This window comes from Rhinatrema bivittatum, chromosome 3 (assembly GCF_901001135.1).
Source record: "Rhinatrema bivittatum chromosome 3, aRhiBiv1.1, whole genome shotgun sequence".
In the NCBI taxonomy this organism is placed as follows: Eukaryota; Metazoa; Chordata; class Amphibia; order Gymnophiona; family Rhinatrematidae; genus Rhinatrema; species Rhinatrema bivittatum.
The window spans coordinates 301,068,139-301,084,983 of NC_042617.1; the positions used below are offsets into that span (position 1 = coordinate 301,068,139).

The 16,845-nt window shown below is 42.5% G+C and overlaps 1 long non-coding RNA gene across 1 annotated transcript; it reads left to right on the plus strand.

The window, feature by feature from the left end:
- The first annotated feature begins 6,147 nt into the window (after window positions 1-6,147).
- LOC115088761 lies at window positions 6,148-11,373 on the plus strand. The gene is made up of 3 exons (XR_003855854.1): window positions 6,148-6,256; window positions 7,659-7,771; window positions 10,823-11,373. It is a non-coding gene; the product is annotated as an uncharacterized LOC115088761 (long non-coding RNA).
- Window positions 11,374-16,845: the final 5,472 nt, after the last annotated feature.

Sequence of the window (16,845 nt, forward strand, 5' to 3'; positions counted from 1 at the left end):
CCAAAAGGGCAAGAAGGTCTAGGCTGCTACTCCATTTTTTTTTTTTTTATGGTTCCAAAAACAAAAACAAAATAGTGTCCTTTCATCCTATTTTGGACCTGAAGCAGGTCAATGACTTGAAGGTGACTGACTTCAGGATGGAAACCTTGTTGTCAATGATTATGATGTTACAGAAAGGAGAGTGTCTGACATCTCTGGCTTAATGGAGACTGATCTTCACATTCCAATTGGAAAGAATCCTCAGCAGGCCTAGGTCAGCATTTTTCCGTTTCGGGCACTGACTTTCATGTTGACAACTTCCCCAAGAACCTTATTAAAGGTGGTTGTGGCAGCTGCAGACCATATTATCCATGGCCTAAATTCAGACCAGGATTACCAAGTCTACTCTCCATTCTAACTGCTTGAGGTCTATCCACTATTACAAGCTGAGTCTTGCTGACTCTGGCCACATTAGATGTCTTGAGACTGGGGTTTCCATCTGGATAGCAGGGCCCTTTAAAGAGAACACATGTGCGTCCTTGCCCTGCAAGAGAGGGTATTAGAGCAAAGTCATGTCAGGAAAGCATTTTGGCCACACAATGGGTGATATAATTACTACAAGACATGAGGTAGATTGCCAACTTCCCCAAGAACCATCTGCAGCTGTCTGAGATGCTGTATTATCTAGGAACTCAGTTCAATACCAAGAGAGGACTTGTGCAGTCAGCTCCAGGTGTTCAGTTCAGCCTGGAATCCAACGATGTGGTCCTACCTGCAGACTTTTGGCTCTATAGTGGCAGCATTAGATCTAGTGAAATGGGCAAAGACTCACATGTGTTCCTTGCTATCCAGATGGAATCCCCAATCTCAAGACATTTGACATGGTCACACTCAGTGAGACTCAGCTTGCAATAGTTGATAGACAGCAAGCACTTAGAACATGGAGTAGACTTGCTGATCCTGGTCTGAATTTAGGCCATTGATAATATGGCAGCCAGTCAAGATAATGTTCAACAATGCTACAGTGGTGGCATACATAGATCAAGGAGGAACCCAGAATCCTTGGGTATTGTTGGAGATAGCCTGCTTCTTTGTTTGGCAGAAATGAATTTGGAGGCCTTGTCATCATCTCCTAGCAGGCATCAACAATGTGCAGGTGGATTTCCTCAGTCGCCATGTAGTGAATTCAGGAGAATGGTCTCTCTCTTTCTCTCAAAAAACATTTGATCTTGTTATCACCAGATGGGGGTCTACCAAATCTGGATCAGATGGTGACCAGCAAGAATAAGAAGGTGCACAAGTTTTTCTGCTAAGACTCTCTTTTGTCTGGGCTCGATGCACTGGTTCAGGTCTGATCAGCGGCTCTTCTGTGCATATTATTCCTTGGTTTATGATAGGGAGGGTAGTTTAGAGAGTTGCTTGTCATTGGGGCCTGGTGGTGGTAGAAGTTCTGGATTGGCCATGTCGACTGTGGTATGTAGATCTCATGTGTCAGCTTTGCAGCAACCCTCTAAAGCTTCTGTCTCACAAGGAATTGCTGTCCCAGGGTTCTTTGTTTCATGAGGATCCAAATCGATTTGGTCTTACAGTTTCACTCTTGAGAGGGCAGGTTTAATGATGAAGGCTTATCCTCAGACTGTGGAGGCCATTCTCCTGAAGGCTAGGAAGTTTTCCACATCTTTGGCTTAAGTCTGCAAATGGAGACTGAGGATTTGTACACTGAATGTCAGTGTGTGCCTGGTGCAGTGTCCGTTCCATTCATTTTAGCTTTCTTGCAAAAATGCCTTTCTAAGGGCTTGGTCTTAGCTCCTTGGAGGTGTAGGTGGTAGCTCTCTTGCTATAGGGAGCATATTCAAGGTAGACCACTGCCTTCTCATCCAGATGTGTCTCGTTTCTTGAGAGGCATAAAGCATATTTTGCTTCCGCTTCGAATTATGATTCAGCTCTATGAGCTGAATTTGGTTTTGACCTTTTTGGCAAAATCTCGATTCACTTATCTTAAGACTGTCTTTCTGCATCTGTTTCCTTGAAGACGGTTTTCCTGGAAGCTGTTTTTTCAGCATGGAGGATATTGGGGTTACAAGTACTTTCTTGTAGAGAGTCTTGGTTACGAAGGACAGGGTCCAAATTCATACAGTTCCCTCCCTTCCTTCCGAAGGTTGTCTCTGAGTTCCATCTCAAGCAGTTGTTTCCTTACCTTTGTTTAATAAATAGACATATTGCAAGGTCTATACATTTTTGTCCCTTTGTTGTGCAGGGACATCCTATACAATATCTCTGGGTCATGAATGCCTTCAGAAAGTCAGATCATCTAATGGTCTTGTATAGGTGTTATGACTATGGCTGCTGTACAGCCTCCTCACCACCAGAGGCCTCCCATGAGCAGAAGCGGCCTTTAGAGCTCCCATCACGTGATGGATTGAGGGATTTCCAGCAGCTTATGTGGACTCTGTTCCATAGCTGAAGCAAATACAGACTCTCTCCAAGAGGGCACAGGTGTCTTGTGAACTAAATTGCAGTTGGTCTATTAGTGATACGTAAAGCAGCAATTTGGTCTTGTTTACATACTTTCATTGTCACTGCTGCCTGGATGGCTTCCTTCACCTCAGCAATTTTACAAGGGGATTGGGTAGCATCCCACCCTATTAGGGGGTAGCTTGGATACATCCCATGTGTCTGCACTGGTCTGACTGGATGAAGAGGAAGGTGAACTTGCTTCTTACCTGATAATTTTCCTTTCCTTTAATACAGTCAGATACGCTATGCTGCTGGTATCTTCAGTGTCTTTATTCACTCCCCTCATTTTGGAAGATACTTTTGCAGACAAGCCAGCAAAGTTAGGAAGCATAATAGCCATCTATACTTCACTGTAGGTAAGTGATTGTTATTCTACTGTTTGGAAACACTTCTTTTATTTCTACTTGCTAATTCTTCTGGAAGTCCACTGGCTAAAAAAGAAAAAAAAAAGGCAAACGGTTTATTTGTTTATTTATAACGCAGTCGCTGGATGGCAACATGATATGTTAATGTCACATTTCAAGTGTTCCCACATGCAGTCCCATCACTGCTATTCTCGTTGGAATGTATTCCTGCTTGAATGTCTTCTTGTTTACATATTCCTTCTTCATGTATGACTTTATATTATGGGCCTTATCTTGCTGCACTTCTTGATTGTTGTATGAAAAATTTCAGAAATAAATAGATAAAAAAAAAAAAGAACTGGTAATATGGTTAACTTGTTGATTGTGTTAAAGTTGTCCACAGTTAGCTTGTTACAGAAATATGGGCAAGCTGTCAGCACAGAGGTATATAAGGAGTGGCATCTATCTCCATCTGCTGGCTGGCATATATAACCCATTTGTCTGAACTGGTCTGACTATATTAAAGGAAAGAGAATTATCAGGAAGAAGTAATTTCACCTTCATGAAGCAGCTGCTCCTAGAACTGACAAGAGGAGCAGCTATTATAGTCCTCAGTACAACATATGACCTGGTACGAAGGGTTACTGTGGTAATAGCGATCATGATTTAATCAAATTTGATATAATCATTGGAGGAAGGACATTAAGTAAAACTACTACAGTAGCATATAACTTTAAAAAAGTGGAGACTATGGTAGAATGAAGAAATTAGAAAAAAAACTAAATGGAGCATTTGCAAGGGTTAAAAGTTTGCATGAGGCATGGACATTGTTTAAAAATACCATTTTGGAAGCCCTGATAAAATGTATTCCTTGCATTAAAAAAGGTTCAAAGAAGATCAAACGCCTGCCAGAGTGATTTAATAATGAGATAAAAGAGGCAGTTAAAGCTAAAAGGTCATCATTTAATAAAATGGAAAGCAGACCCAAATGAAGAAAACAGGCAAGAGCATAAGCACTGGCAAGTTAGATATAAAACAGTATTTAGACAGGCCAAGAGAGACTTTGAGAATAAGCTTGTCAGTGAGGCAAAAATTACTAATAAAACTTTTCAAGTACATTTAAAGCAAAAAGCCTGTGAGGGAGTTAGTTGGGCCACTAGATATCTGAGGGACAAGGGGTATGCTCAGTTGAAAACAAGGAAATCGCAAAAAATAACTGAATGAATTCTTTGCCTCTGTCTTTATAAAGGAGAATGCTGGGAACATACCTATACTTGAAACATTCTTTAATGGTAGAGATTCTGAGCAACTAAAACAATTATCTGTGAAATGGAGCATATAATAGATCAGATTGACAAACTAAAGAGTAACAAATCACTAGGAATGGATGGCATCCACCCTGGAGTTCTAAAAGAACTAAAACATGAAATCTCTAATTAATTATCATTTATAAAGGCCATGATTCCTAAAAAAAAACTGGAAGGTGGCCAATGTGTAACTGATTTTTAAAAAGGGCTGCTGTGGTGATCCAGGAAACTATAGATTGGTGAGCTCAGTATTGGTGCCAGGCAAAGTGGTAGAATCTATTCTTAAAAACAAAATCACTGGCCATATAGATAGCCATGGCTTAATGGCAAAGAGTCAACATCATTTTAGCAAGGGAAAACTTGTCTTAACAATCTTTTAACATTTTTTTAAATGTAAATAAACACGTAGATAAAGGTGAGCTGGTTGATAGAATGTATTTGGACTTTCCAAAGGCATTTGACAAAGTTCCCCGTGAGAGACGACGCAGGAAATTACATATAGGAAGCAGTGTTCTATTGTGGATTGATAATTGCTTAAAAACCCTGAAACAAAGGGTAGAAACCTAGTTCTACAGCTTCTTTTCTATTGGAAGGAATTTGATTCCTGTGCATTATTAATACTTTTCAGATCTTTAAAAGTCTGCATCATATCTCCCCTGTCTCTCCTCTCCTCCAGGGTATACATATTTAGGTCCTCCAGTCTCATCTCACAAGTCTTTTGGTACAGACCCCTCAAGGTTCTGAACTGAACACAATATTTTTCATCAATGATCTGTACAGGAGCATTACCACTTCCTTTTTCTGCTGGTTGTGCCTATATGCAGGCCAGTATCCCTCTAGCCTTAGTCACTACTTTATCACATTTGCTTCACTATCTTCAGCTTTCTTAGATCACTTCTTATTCTTTCTACTGTTTCAGGTGTGTCCACTCTGTTCCAGATCTTCGTGTCATTTGCAAAAAGTCAAATTTTGCCTTCTGCCTCCTCTGTAATATCGCTCACAAAGTAATTGAACAGAACCGGCCCCAGAACCGATCCTTGGGGCACCCCACTTATCACGCTTTTCTCCTCAGAGTGCGTTCCATTTACCGCTACTCGCTGTCGTCTGTCAGTCAACCAATTTGTAATCCGTTCTACCACCTTGGGACCCACTCCCAGGCTGCTCACTCTGTTCATAAGCCTCTTAACTGGGACCATTTCAAAAGCTTTGCTGAAATCCAAGTCTATCATTGAGTGCTTATCCCTTGATCTAATTCTCTAGTCTCCCAATAAAAAATAAATCAATCTGATTCATTTGACACAGCCTTTCTCTTGTAAAACCATGTTGCCTTGGATCCCGCAACCCGCTGGTTCATAAATAGTTCACTTACCCTTTCTTTCAGCAGAGTCTGCATTCATTTTCCCACCAGCGAGGCGAGGCTAACAGGCCTGCAGTGTCCAGGCTCCTCTCTGCTCCCACTTTTGTGAAGCGGGACCCCCCCACCGCACCACACCCATCTCCAAGGATCTATTGGACGGGCCCTTCAGCAGCCCCGTCAGCACCTCTCCGAGTTCCCTTAGTACGTCGGGATGCAGCTCATCAGGCTCCCATGGCTTTATCCACGTTAATCAAACACTCCCTCCTGCAAATGGGGGGGGGGGTGGGAACTGCACATCTGTTTGTACTCTTGCCAAATAGGAACAGCCCTCTGGAACGCAAGTATTTGTTTAATACTTCTGCTTTTCTTCTCTTCTTTCTCCGCACATTGCTCCTTGTCTCCTTTCAGTTTTACAGTGGCCACCCCTGGGCCTTCCTCCTTTCTCGCATATCTGAAAAATGTTTTGGCGCCTCGCTTTTCCCTCTTTGCCAGTCCCCTTTCTTTCACTTCAGCTGTTGCCGCCCTGATCTCTTTCCTCCTCTCTTAGCTTTTCCAGACATTCTTACCTTTGCTCCTCTTTTTGAGACCCCCTTTGTACTTTTTGAATGCTGATTTGTTTACCTTTATTTTTTTTTCCTTGTAGTTACTTTTCGTACATAAAGATTTGTTGCCATTAATAGAGCTCATTTTAGTTTGACTCGCACTTGTTCCCCTTCGCCTGACTTCTCCCAGGCATCCAGCTCCTCCTCAAGGTACTTTCCCATTGTCTATATTTTTAAATCCAGGGCTTTGAGCTTTGTGTTACTTATCTCCATCTTGGCCTTTATATTAAATCATACTATCTGATGAACGCCGGTGCTCAGGCGGGCGTAAAATGATTAACAGTAGTAGTAATGCAGATCCCGAGTTCACTTTCCCAGTGGTACTGGATAATAGAATAAGATACACAAAGGAAAGAATTGTTATAAATCTGTATGTTACAAAGGACTGTGTGCAGCTGCAAAAGAGAGCGAGTGTGAGTGTGTGTCTGCGAGTCTCTCTGCCCAAGTACTTGATGGTTCTATTGTTGTGTTAAGTTGTATTGCTCTTAATTTGCATTTGCTTCTAAGTGCATACGTTTTGGTTCTCACATGCAAGTGTGACTCCCAGGATGGAAGGAGATAAATTTATCTCTTTTAGTCACAAGGTCGGTTATAGTACAGCACTATCCAGAAGATCACTGGGCCTAGACATGCCAAGCAGCCTGCTGAATTACATTGTGGGTACTGACATTTCCCACACTTTTTCTCCTTATGAAAATATGCACGGGGGAATACAAAAGCAAATTGTGAGGTACCTGTAAACAGAACATTAAGAGACTCAATTGCCTTGCATACAGCAATTGTCAACAGTACAACACACCACTTGGGTCAGATTTATGACGCCTCCAATACCTCCAATAATATGTATCCTGCTGATTGAAGCAGGTTCCCCTGTCCTGCATGCTATCTTCTCCATAACCATGGAGGTAAACACGTCCCATTATGAATCCATACCTCATGTCTTAGGTAGGGTAACCATTACTGGTGAGGTAACCCAATATGCCAGGTTAGTGCCTGTCTTAGAAAGAATGAACTAAGGCATAAGAGATACCAGAATTTCTGATGATGAGGCCAAAGGATCAAAGTATCATGATGCATAAGGGTATGTTGGTATGAGAAGTAATAATATACTAGAGCTGAATCTAGGAAGCAGTATAGTAAATACAATTGGACCAGGCCTGGAGGCAGAGGCAAATGCTAAGAGAGACTATAGCCAATCACTATATAATGTATGCTAAAAAAGGCGCATGGTAACCTGTAGGACATGGGTTGCAGGAAGATGTATATCTACTTCATCTCAGAACACAAGAAAATCACAACAGTGCATAATATAATTTGTATAACAATGATAGGATGAATGAAAACATTAAAAACACGATTAGCAGTAGTTGAATAGCTAAACAACCCTTCTGTGAGCATCTTGCAGCAAGTTTGCAACAGGTTGTTGAATGTTCCCATTCTCATTGGTAATGATATGATTTACTTCTATGAAGATGGTCTTAAAGTGATTGATACATGCATAGAGTTTTGTACAGTTTAACAGTTTGCATAATGTTTCTTTCTCCATGCCTAGAGGGTAGCAGGTGCACGGACCAAACGTCTGGAATGTCAACATAGTCATTGGTAACAAGGGCTGTGGAAGATGCTGTGCCATCATTGGAGGATAGTGGAGAATTGCTGCACCAGGTACTATTCAGTAGATAGTATGAACTATAGAATTTAGTGTGCTTAAGAAGGCAAATACTTTATGTGCAATAGCAAAAAAGAAACAGTCTGGGGAAATAAATGAAAAAAACGTGTCCAGCTCCCAGGTAATAGGAAATATGTGAGGTGATGAGTGAGTATGAGAGTTTGAATTCCAGTCATCATCCAGTGGGTTGTACACATGTCAGATGATCGAGCGTAAATAAGCCTATTGTGACATTGTACACCAATATAGACAAAAGGGTAACTAATAGTATTAGTCCTGGGAGAATTCTGCACTACTGTGGAGTGCAGAATTTGCGCAGAATTCCCCTCCTTCGCAGAAAATGGCAGAGGAGACCCCAGCATGCTGCGAATGTAGCACACTGTTCACGGCGAAGATGAAGGCCCCGGCATGCCGCAAACGGAGTGTGTGCACCATTTCCAGCGAACATGAAGGCCCCTGCGTGCCTCAGGATGCACTCCGCTCGCGGCAAAGATGAAGGCCCCGGTGAGCATGAATGAATGTAGAGAGGTGTGTGTGTGTGTGTGTGTGTGTGTGTGTGTGTGAGAGAGAGTGAGGAGGGGGGTGTGGGTGTGGGAGGGGGGAGGGGGAGGATTGTGTGAGAAGGGGGAGGGAAGGGGGTATGAGAGAGAGGAAGGGAGGGTGAGAGATTAGATGGGGTAGGGGTGAGAGAGAGAAAGACAGCAGGGGGAGGGGTGAGAGAGACCAGGGAGGGTAAGCGGGGGTGTCTAAGAGAGAGCAGGGGGGTGTTTGAGTGTGGGTGCCAGAGAGAGGGAGCTCAGCCTATATGAGGAGATTGAGAAGGAGTGTGTATGTGTGTGAGAGATTGGGAGCTCGTGTGTATGAAAAATGGATCGTGTGTATGTGAGGGTGCTAGCCTGTGTGAAGAGATTGTGTATGTGTGAGAGAGAGCCTGTGTGAAGGAGTGAGTGAGAGAGACATAGGTAGCCTGTGTGAGGGTGTATGCGTGAGAGAGAAAGGGAGCTTGTGTGGGTGTGTATGCAAGAGAGAGGGAGCCTGTATGAGGGGATGTGTGTATGTGCACTAGAGAAAGGAAGCATGTGTGTGTGAGAGAGGGAGGGACAGAGGGAGCCTGTGTGAGGGGCAGTACTGAGAACGGGTTCAAACTCTGGGAGTGGAGATAGAGTGGAAGGGGTTGAGCCTAGAGATGGTGGGGAGAGATACTGGCAGGTGGAGGAGTTGGGGCCTAAGAGGGCAAAGTGGCCAGAGGAGTAGGGAGAGCGAGTGGCAGGGACACTTACAGTGAATTTCTAGGGAAATTCTGCTCAAAATATTTAAAATTCTGCATCTTTAAGTAATAACATTTTTCCATATTAAATTAAAATTTAATTACTTAAGGACTGTCATGTAAATTGTGTTATTTTGACCAATATAAAGTTTGCAGAATTTTAAGATTTTGTGCACAGAATTTATATTTTTTATGCCCAGGAGTAAATATGTTGGCCTCCCCATAGGATCAAAGTACAGATAGAGCATCCTTGTGACGAACAGATTGGCATACTAACTTTCCACTAATCAAGGCGAGTAATAGGAAATTTAGGTAATTTGGTGCTAGCCATCTGCGTGAGAGATGGTAACCAGTGTCCTAAGTTAGCAGTGATAAGAATTTCTTTAAAGATAGAAATAAGCTTGATCTGTTCCTGATCACAGGTTATGGCCAAGAAACATTCTTTCCTAATGTGTATTCCTAAGGTAACAATTTTCTGTTCTACAATAGAGGCAACATAAGAACAAAAGTATCAACAATCACATTGGAAAGTTTAAGAGGAAGCCTCATTAATCCTATGTTGTGAGGCAAAGTCTTCAGAAACATTTTGAGCTGTGGATCCCCATCTTATCACGGAGCACCTCTAAATCAGTTGAATGAAGAGCACCAAATGCTTTTCCTGTGCCACCCAAAACTGTAATTCATGCTTATATCAAAACCGATTGGCTTAACTGCATGTGCTTAATGCTTGGTTTGATGTGCATGTGCATAGCATTAAGTGGGACATTTTTTTTCCTGCCCTAAACCTCCAGGCCAAAATGTCCTGGTAGCAGCTTCACTCCAGGCCCATGGCACTGCACGTTGCTGTTATTTCCGGGTGTTTGGGGGACGGACTGCCGGCGCTCTTCAGCTTTTTATTACTGATGACACTGAACAGCTAATTGGACCAGAAGGCTAAACATGAACATCAGGCTAAGCTGAGCCCAAGATTGTCCTCATGCCAGCTCTGGGGGAAAAAAAAAATCCAACAAGTTGCCGGCTAGGCAGCCACGAGAGCTGCTGCAAGCACAAGGCCCCTTAAAGAGGTAGCATCTGCCCCCACTGGCATCAATGTAGAGATATTTAGCTTCTGGCTACACTATCCTCTGGAAAGAGGAGACATTTCTTTCCCTCTCCTGCTCCGAGTGCACGAAGCTCAGCACCTTTCTCATAATTCTTGTAATTAAAGCATTAGGGGTGGCTGAGTTGAGACTGGGGGAGGCTCCTGAAAGGAAGACTCTCTCCCTCCTGCACTTTTAACAACAGATGGGACCTCACCCACTTCAGCCACAGGAGAGAACTCCCCCCAATCTTCAGGGGTCTCCCCCAACCTGCCTGCCAACCAGCCAGTTCATATCAGTTTAGCAGGTCAGCCAAACAGTACCTGACATCAAAAAGGTAGAGAAACACGGAGCTAGCCAATCCTGTAAAATGCTGAAACTGAAGAGTGCCATAAATTGCCATATAATCAAGTAAAATTAGCGAGGAATCATGACCTCCGTCAAACTCTCACCATAGAATGTCAAGACTTCCCAGCAAGATTGCCTCTGTGCCAGAATACATCTTAAAGTTAAAACCAGATTGAAACAGATCCAGACATATTTCTGTCGTGAAGAAAATCAGTTGAGAATAGACTACGTGCTCCATGTCCTTTCCTAGATAAGACAGATTGGAAAGAGGCCTATAACGGTCCAGACTGGATGGCGCCAATGAAGGGTTTCTAAGCAAGGGTCTTAAAACTGCTGTTTCTACTTGGTTTTAGGAACCAATGAAGAATTCAGGACATCTCCCAGTCTTGAAATCTAAAGAAGAGGGACATGGATCCAACGCATTAAAAGATTTCTGAAACAGTTTGATTCCCTTCCCTGTTGGACCATATCACAGAAATGTCAGTGTACATGTTACCCAAAATATTTGGTGTGGTGTGATTTCAAGACTTAGGGACGTGCTATCATTTGTGTCATGAAATTTTGTTCAGTGCATGCTAGGTTAAGATGTAGCTGTCTGTTTTATAATATATATGCTTTTCTTTTTGTTTTATATAGGAATATTGTTTGTAAACTGCTTAGAATATTTGGACAATGCGGCATAGACATGCGGCATAGACATTTTTCAGTGAACACTGAACCCTGACTCGAATTAGCATGCACTAAAATACAATGACATGAAGGGAAATGAAACAAAAAGAGAACAAAGTTTAAAAAACAAAGCATATTAAAATTTACTGGCTACACACTTCCATCAGGAATCTGCTGTCCAATCCTACCAGGAAAATATTAGGAAACTGTGATGGTTGCCTGGTGCCCATAGCAGGTTGCATGATCTGTAATAGATGCTCTTATCGAAGCTGAAGTGGTTGTGGATCAGGAGGAATGGAAATCTCTAATTTCCATAGTTTCTAGTGTGTACTGATGGTCCAGGGTAAGTATCTTTAGAGATTGGTGACATGCAGCTATGCGTTTCCATGGGAAATGTTATTGCTAGCGATTCTGCAGCTAGTTCACAAATTCTGTGGCCTCTTTCATGAAGCTGCTTGTGTTTTGCACCAAGGGTTTACGATTTCCATATAGTATTCATTTCATTTCATTTTATTCCATTTATGATACTTTCCAGATAAAATCATCCAAAGCTATACAAACAGAACATATATATAATAACATAAAACAGAACACAAATACAATAAGGAGAAGGAGAAAGGAGTGTGAAATATCTGCAGGGCCTACCGGGGGTGAGGACTGTGCTAATCCCGGCCCCAGCGGAGTTACCGCTGCCTTCCTGAGTGATGTCACCATTTCCGGACCGGCGGGGTCCTTAAAGCTGGCCCCTTCTTACCGACTTTGCTCCTGACTTTGTTTCTGACTTTAAAATGTACTTCTTGATACTTAGTCTTCTCTGGTTCTATTACCTAGTGACATAACTTTACAAGGAATAACTTCTCTGAATCCTCCTTTTTAAAAGGATCGAAGGACAAATTGAAGGAGAGGTCGTGCTGGTAAGACAATATTGGTTTATTTACTTAATTTAAAGCATACCTCACACGAAGAGAAAGGGATGTTTGTGGCTTGAGTCCTCTGCCCCAGCACCAAATATCCCTTTACAACCGCGAATCGAGGGTTTTTTTCGTCCCGGCTGCAGCCTCAACACCTTGAGCAGAGTCCGCAGAGGGACTAGGCAGGGAACATAGCTTGTCCCTCGTGGACAATCAAACATCAGTGAGTCCAGGTGCACCTGAAACTCCCTCTCCTCCAATCCAAGGCAAACCTCAAGGATCCGTCCGGGATACACGGTTATCGGCTGGAGGGAACCCGGGTGCAGAAGGGGGATTTGTTGGAAATGCAATGGACTCTATACATGTGATTGGTCGTGAAATGATTAATGTTAATGTAAAAGAGAAACTTTTGTTAAGTGATCATGTTGAAACACCTAAGAATATGAAAGAACAAGAGTGGGGGGTAGACTCTGCAGGAGAGATCAAATTGATCTCTGAAGTCTGTCGAGAAGGGGGGGATGAATACTGGAATCACCATACAAAAATTAATTAAACCCAATACAATTACACTAGACTGTATTTGGAATGTGATAATGATACTAGAGAGGTCAATTTCATCATTAGTTAGTTCAATAAATACTTCACAAAGTGCGATACAAAATATGGAACCTAAGGTAAATGAACAAGAGAGTAAGATTAAAGATATGTTAGATAAAATAACAGTAGTACAAGAGGTACAGACTGCACTGATTCAATCAGATAGTATGATGAGGAGAAAAATAGAAAATATGGAGAACAAGATGCGGCATTTAAATTTGACAATCTTAAATTTTCCGTGTTTTAAGTTAATTTCTCCTAAATAACAATTTAAAAAATATCTTATAGATATGTTATTACTACCTCCTGATTCATTACCAACAATATCTAAGATTTATTATGTGCCAACATCAAAGAATATGAATGACCCTAGAACAGGAGTCCTTAATTTGAATCTTGAAACAGAACTTACTGCTTTTTTGGAAACACCAATTGAAGAACAGAATATCAGGGAACTGTAGTGGTATCGTTTACTCATTCCATTGATAGAGATCTAGTTTTAAGATTGTTTCTTAGAAATCGAAACAAGTTGTACCTAGGACAAAAAGTCTGGATATATCCAGACATTATGAGAGATACACAAATGCGAAGGAAATCTTTTGTGGGAATGTGTCAGCAAGCAAGAACATTAGGTGCCCAGATAAATATTAGGTACCCATGTAAATGTATGTTACAACATAATGGAAAAAGCTATATTTTTTATGATCCATTACAATTGAGTTATTTAGATAGTTGTAAGGGTGAATCCAGTGTTACCTAACTTGATCAGGTGCAATTAGAAAAAAAATAGGCTGAGATATCCTCCTCTTTTCTTATAAATTCTTTAGTGATAGACAAGAAATGTTCCAGTTAACCAGAGATCCTTTTATTTCTTTATAATAACTGGCAGGAAATATAGTTTACATTAAGTATTTGATCCTTATAGTAATATGTTTATAAATCTTGTTAGAAGTTGAAGATTTAATTTGATGTAAACTTTTCTGTTTGTATAAATGAACAAATTGATAAAGAATTAAAAAAAAAAGAGCACATATACAATAAAATATATTAGTAAAATAAAAGTAAACAACAAAAACAAGTAAAACCAAAGTATAAAATAATTTATAAAAGACAGTGGTATGTGTTAGAAGAGGTGTTCACACAATACTCAAATAATTTCTGTGTCCATAATCACCACAGAACCTCTTTTGGCTTCATGACAACATTCTGGTTATAACCCCATCCCAGTGTGCAGGTCCAGCAGGGGTGAGGCCATAAAGTTATTTATACTCTTTGGGGCAGGAACCCTGACTACCCTTTCAATCTCCCTCACTTCCCCGGGTATGGATTCTTTGACTAGGGGTAGAAAGGAATCCTCTCAGGTCCCAGTGCGGGGTGACTAACTTCCAAGAGTGAATTCCCTGTGCTAGGTGAATTTTCTCAGTGTGCTGGGTGCCAAAGGAGACACAGGGACAACTGAGTTAGGGTCCAAAATAACGCTTTACTGTAAACAGCTTGGTTTAGTGGCACAAATAAATATGATCTTGCCAACTCCACAGTTATGGCCCTTTCTCTTCCTTGTCCTTTATTTTACAAATCCTGTGTCCTCTATTTGTGCAAGAGTCTTAGGTAAGACCAGGAATCCAGGCGGAGCAGTGGTCCTCTCAGGTTAGGGCCCTTTTAGTGGGCGGGAACCCCTCCCAGGTGGCGACAAGAATCTGTCCTGGCACAGAGAGTTAATGTCTCTGCCTCCCCAGGGTTTTGCAGACTCCAGATAGGTTTCCTCCCGTTAGATCTAATATTTACTCACAGCTAGATGTCTTTTCTCTGGATGAGGATCCTGGTGGGAGGGATCCCGAATGGAACTGCAGGTCCACCAATGGGTAGGAAGAGGGGGCAGAAAATCACTTCCTCCCAGGCCTTGAAAATAATTTGTTTCCCAAAATAAATAATATCGGATGTCCCCTGCAACGGGTCACCATCACTTCTGGGGCAGATCTTCCCTAAACCTGGACATCTTCAACTCTGGGTTCCCCAGCCCCTGCGTCTCAGAAAGGCCCAGGCCCTTCAGCAGGGCTCCAACTAATCAAAAGTTCAAAAATCCAAATCAGTCCCTGAGCAACCACTCTGCACCTCGTGTGGAGAGAACAGCGGTGGAGCCCTGCCCTGCCCTGATGGTTTCCAAGGCTCCAGGTAGGCCCAAAAAGCAACTAAGGAAAAACTCTATCCTTCCTCTCTAACTTTTACAACTTAGACTGCCCCCAGAGCCCTTTGCAGAGCTCTGCTATAAAACCTCCTGCAGGGGATATCCATTACAGCCCCGCAATGAGAGGGCTACCAAATGAATGGATCCTCCCCCTAATGATCTTTCTCTAACTGCACTAACAGGTCTATTCCCAGGGTTTACTGGTAACTCAGAAAGCTGCCTGGGTGGGTTACAGTAGCTTTTGTATTGCTGGATTTTCTTTTATTTGGATAGGTTCAATTGCCTGTTACAAAAACCTTTGTTCCTCCCTCTACTCTACCACCAACAAAATCAGCGTGCCTATCCACCCTAGCTGAGATTTGGTGGCAATTGGGATTCTGTGGGAGGGCTGAAGATTATTTGGCAGTCTGTCCCTTCCTTCCTGGCAAAAACCAACCACATTTTTTGTGGGTCCTATCCCCGCACAACAACAACAACAACAACAACACACACACACACAAAAAAACAAACCAGCGGCATAGCGCACATTCCCTGCCATGCAGAGGGAGCTGATTTTGATTCCTGGCTCGTATCTTCCGCTTCCTGGGTCAGTCAAGGCTGGAGATGCTGCAGGGGACGGTGCCCACAGCTATTGGTGGGGAGGGAATTGCCATCATTGCACAGCAGCAACACCTTATTCTCCAGATTTAGCGTCCATAATTGCAGGTTTCCCAAGGGAATGTTTGTGGCATGGCCTCCAGCCAAGGGCTGTTGCTGCAGTGACTGGGCTAAAGTGAGTTGGGAGGGGATAGAAAACAGGACAAAATATTTTATGGAGCATTGTGAATAAAGGTTTATGGCACCAGATCGCAGCCTTGGTTCCAGTTTTGCTGGAAGCCCAAAGGAATAGGCAGAAACTGCTGCTTTTCCCATGCCCTCCCCTTAAAAAAAAAAAAAAAAAGAACCCAATAAAAAAAAACAAGTAAGCTCACCGAAACAAAACAAACAGAAGAAAATCCTCTGCAGTTTAACAAAGAACCCACACTGGAGTAAACAAACCAAGTGAAAAAAGTTGTCATATTTTCAGAGCAGTTACAGCCTCAGTTGCAAACCTGATTATCTATCCATCCTTCTCCTGGTACCTCCTATACCACAAACCCTGGCAGACGAACCATGTCCAGAAGTGGTACACTCAGAGAGAAAAAAAATGTAGACTGAGAGAATGGAAAAGACTCAGTAGGGGCAGGGTTGGTGTGATGTCTGCCTTCCCTCATAGGACCAGGCCCAGTGCAGCCTCTACCCCCCCCCCCCCCTCACCCCAAAGGCCAGATGCGATGCCCATAGGAGCCACAGTTTGGACATACGTGCTTTAAGAGGTATGTGGTTTATGGAGCTCATTTCATTATAAAAATTATCTGACAGGAGGAGACAAGGGGGAAACACACATCAGGTACAAACTTAGGCCTGGATTTATCAAAATGTTCTAAATATCGCATGTGATAGGAAAAGTGGTGTGTTTTATGGTAATAGGCAGTTTTTCGCAATTTGCGCTAATACCTATGCGAAGCGCTATCTTAGCACAAATTGTGATAAGTGCCAGAAGTGTTGTATTTCCTACATACAACCACTGGGGGAGGGACCATGTTTAGTAGGTTTAAGCTCTTAGAGAGTCAGCCTAGCTATCTGGGCCCTCCTACAACCACTAGGGGGGGGGGGGGGTGGAGAATGCCCTCACACTAGATAGGTATTTATATCTCTATGGGAGGCCCACCTAGTAACTCGAGGTGAGGTTTAGGTATTAGTATAGGGGTTAGGGGCCACTTTGACATTCAAAATGAGACGTACGAACAGAATAGTGCTCTCTTGTGAAGATTTGATGACCTTCAGAGTGAGGACACTCACCCAACGATGAGATTTGTGCAATGTTCTCTCAACCTAGCTTGATGGACCCAACGAATCTCATCGTTGGGTGAGTGTCCTCACTCTGAAGGTCATCAAATCCTCATAAGAGAGCACTGTCCTGTTCGTACGTCTC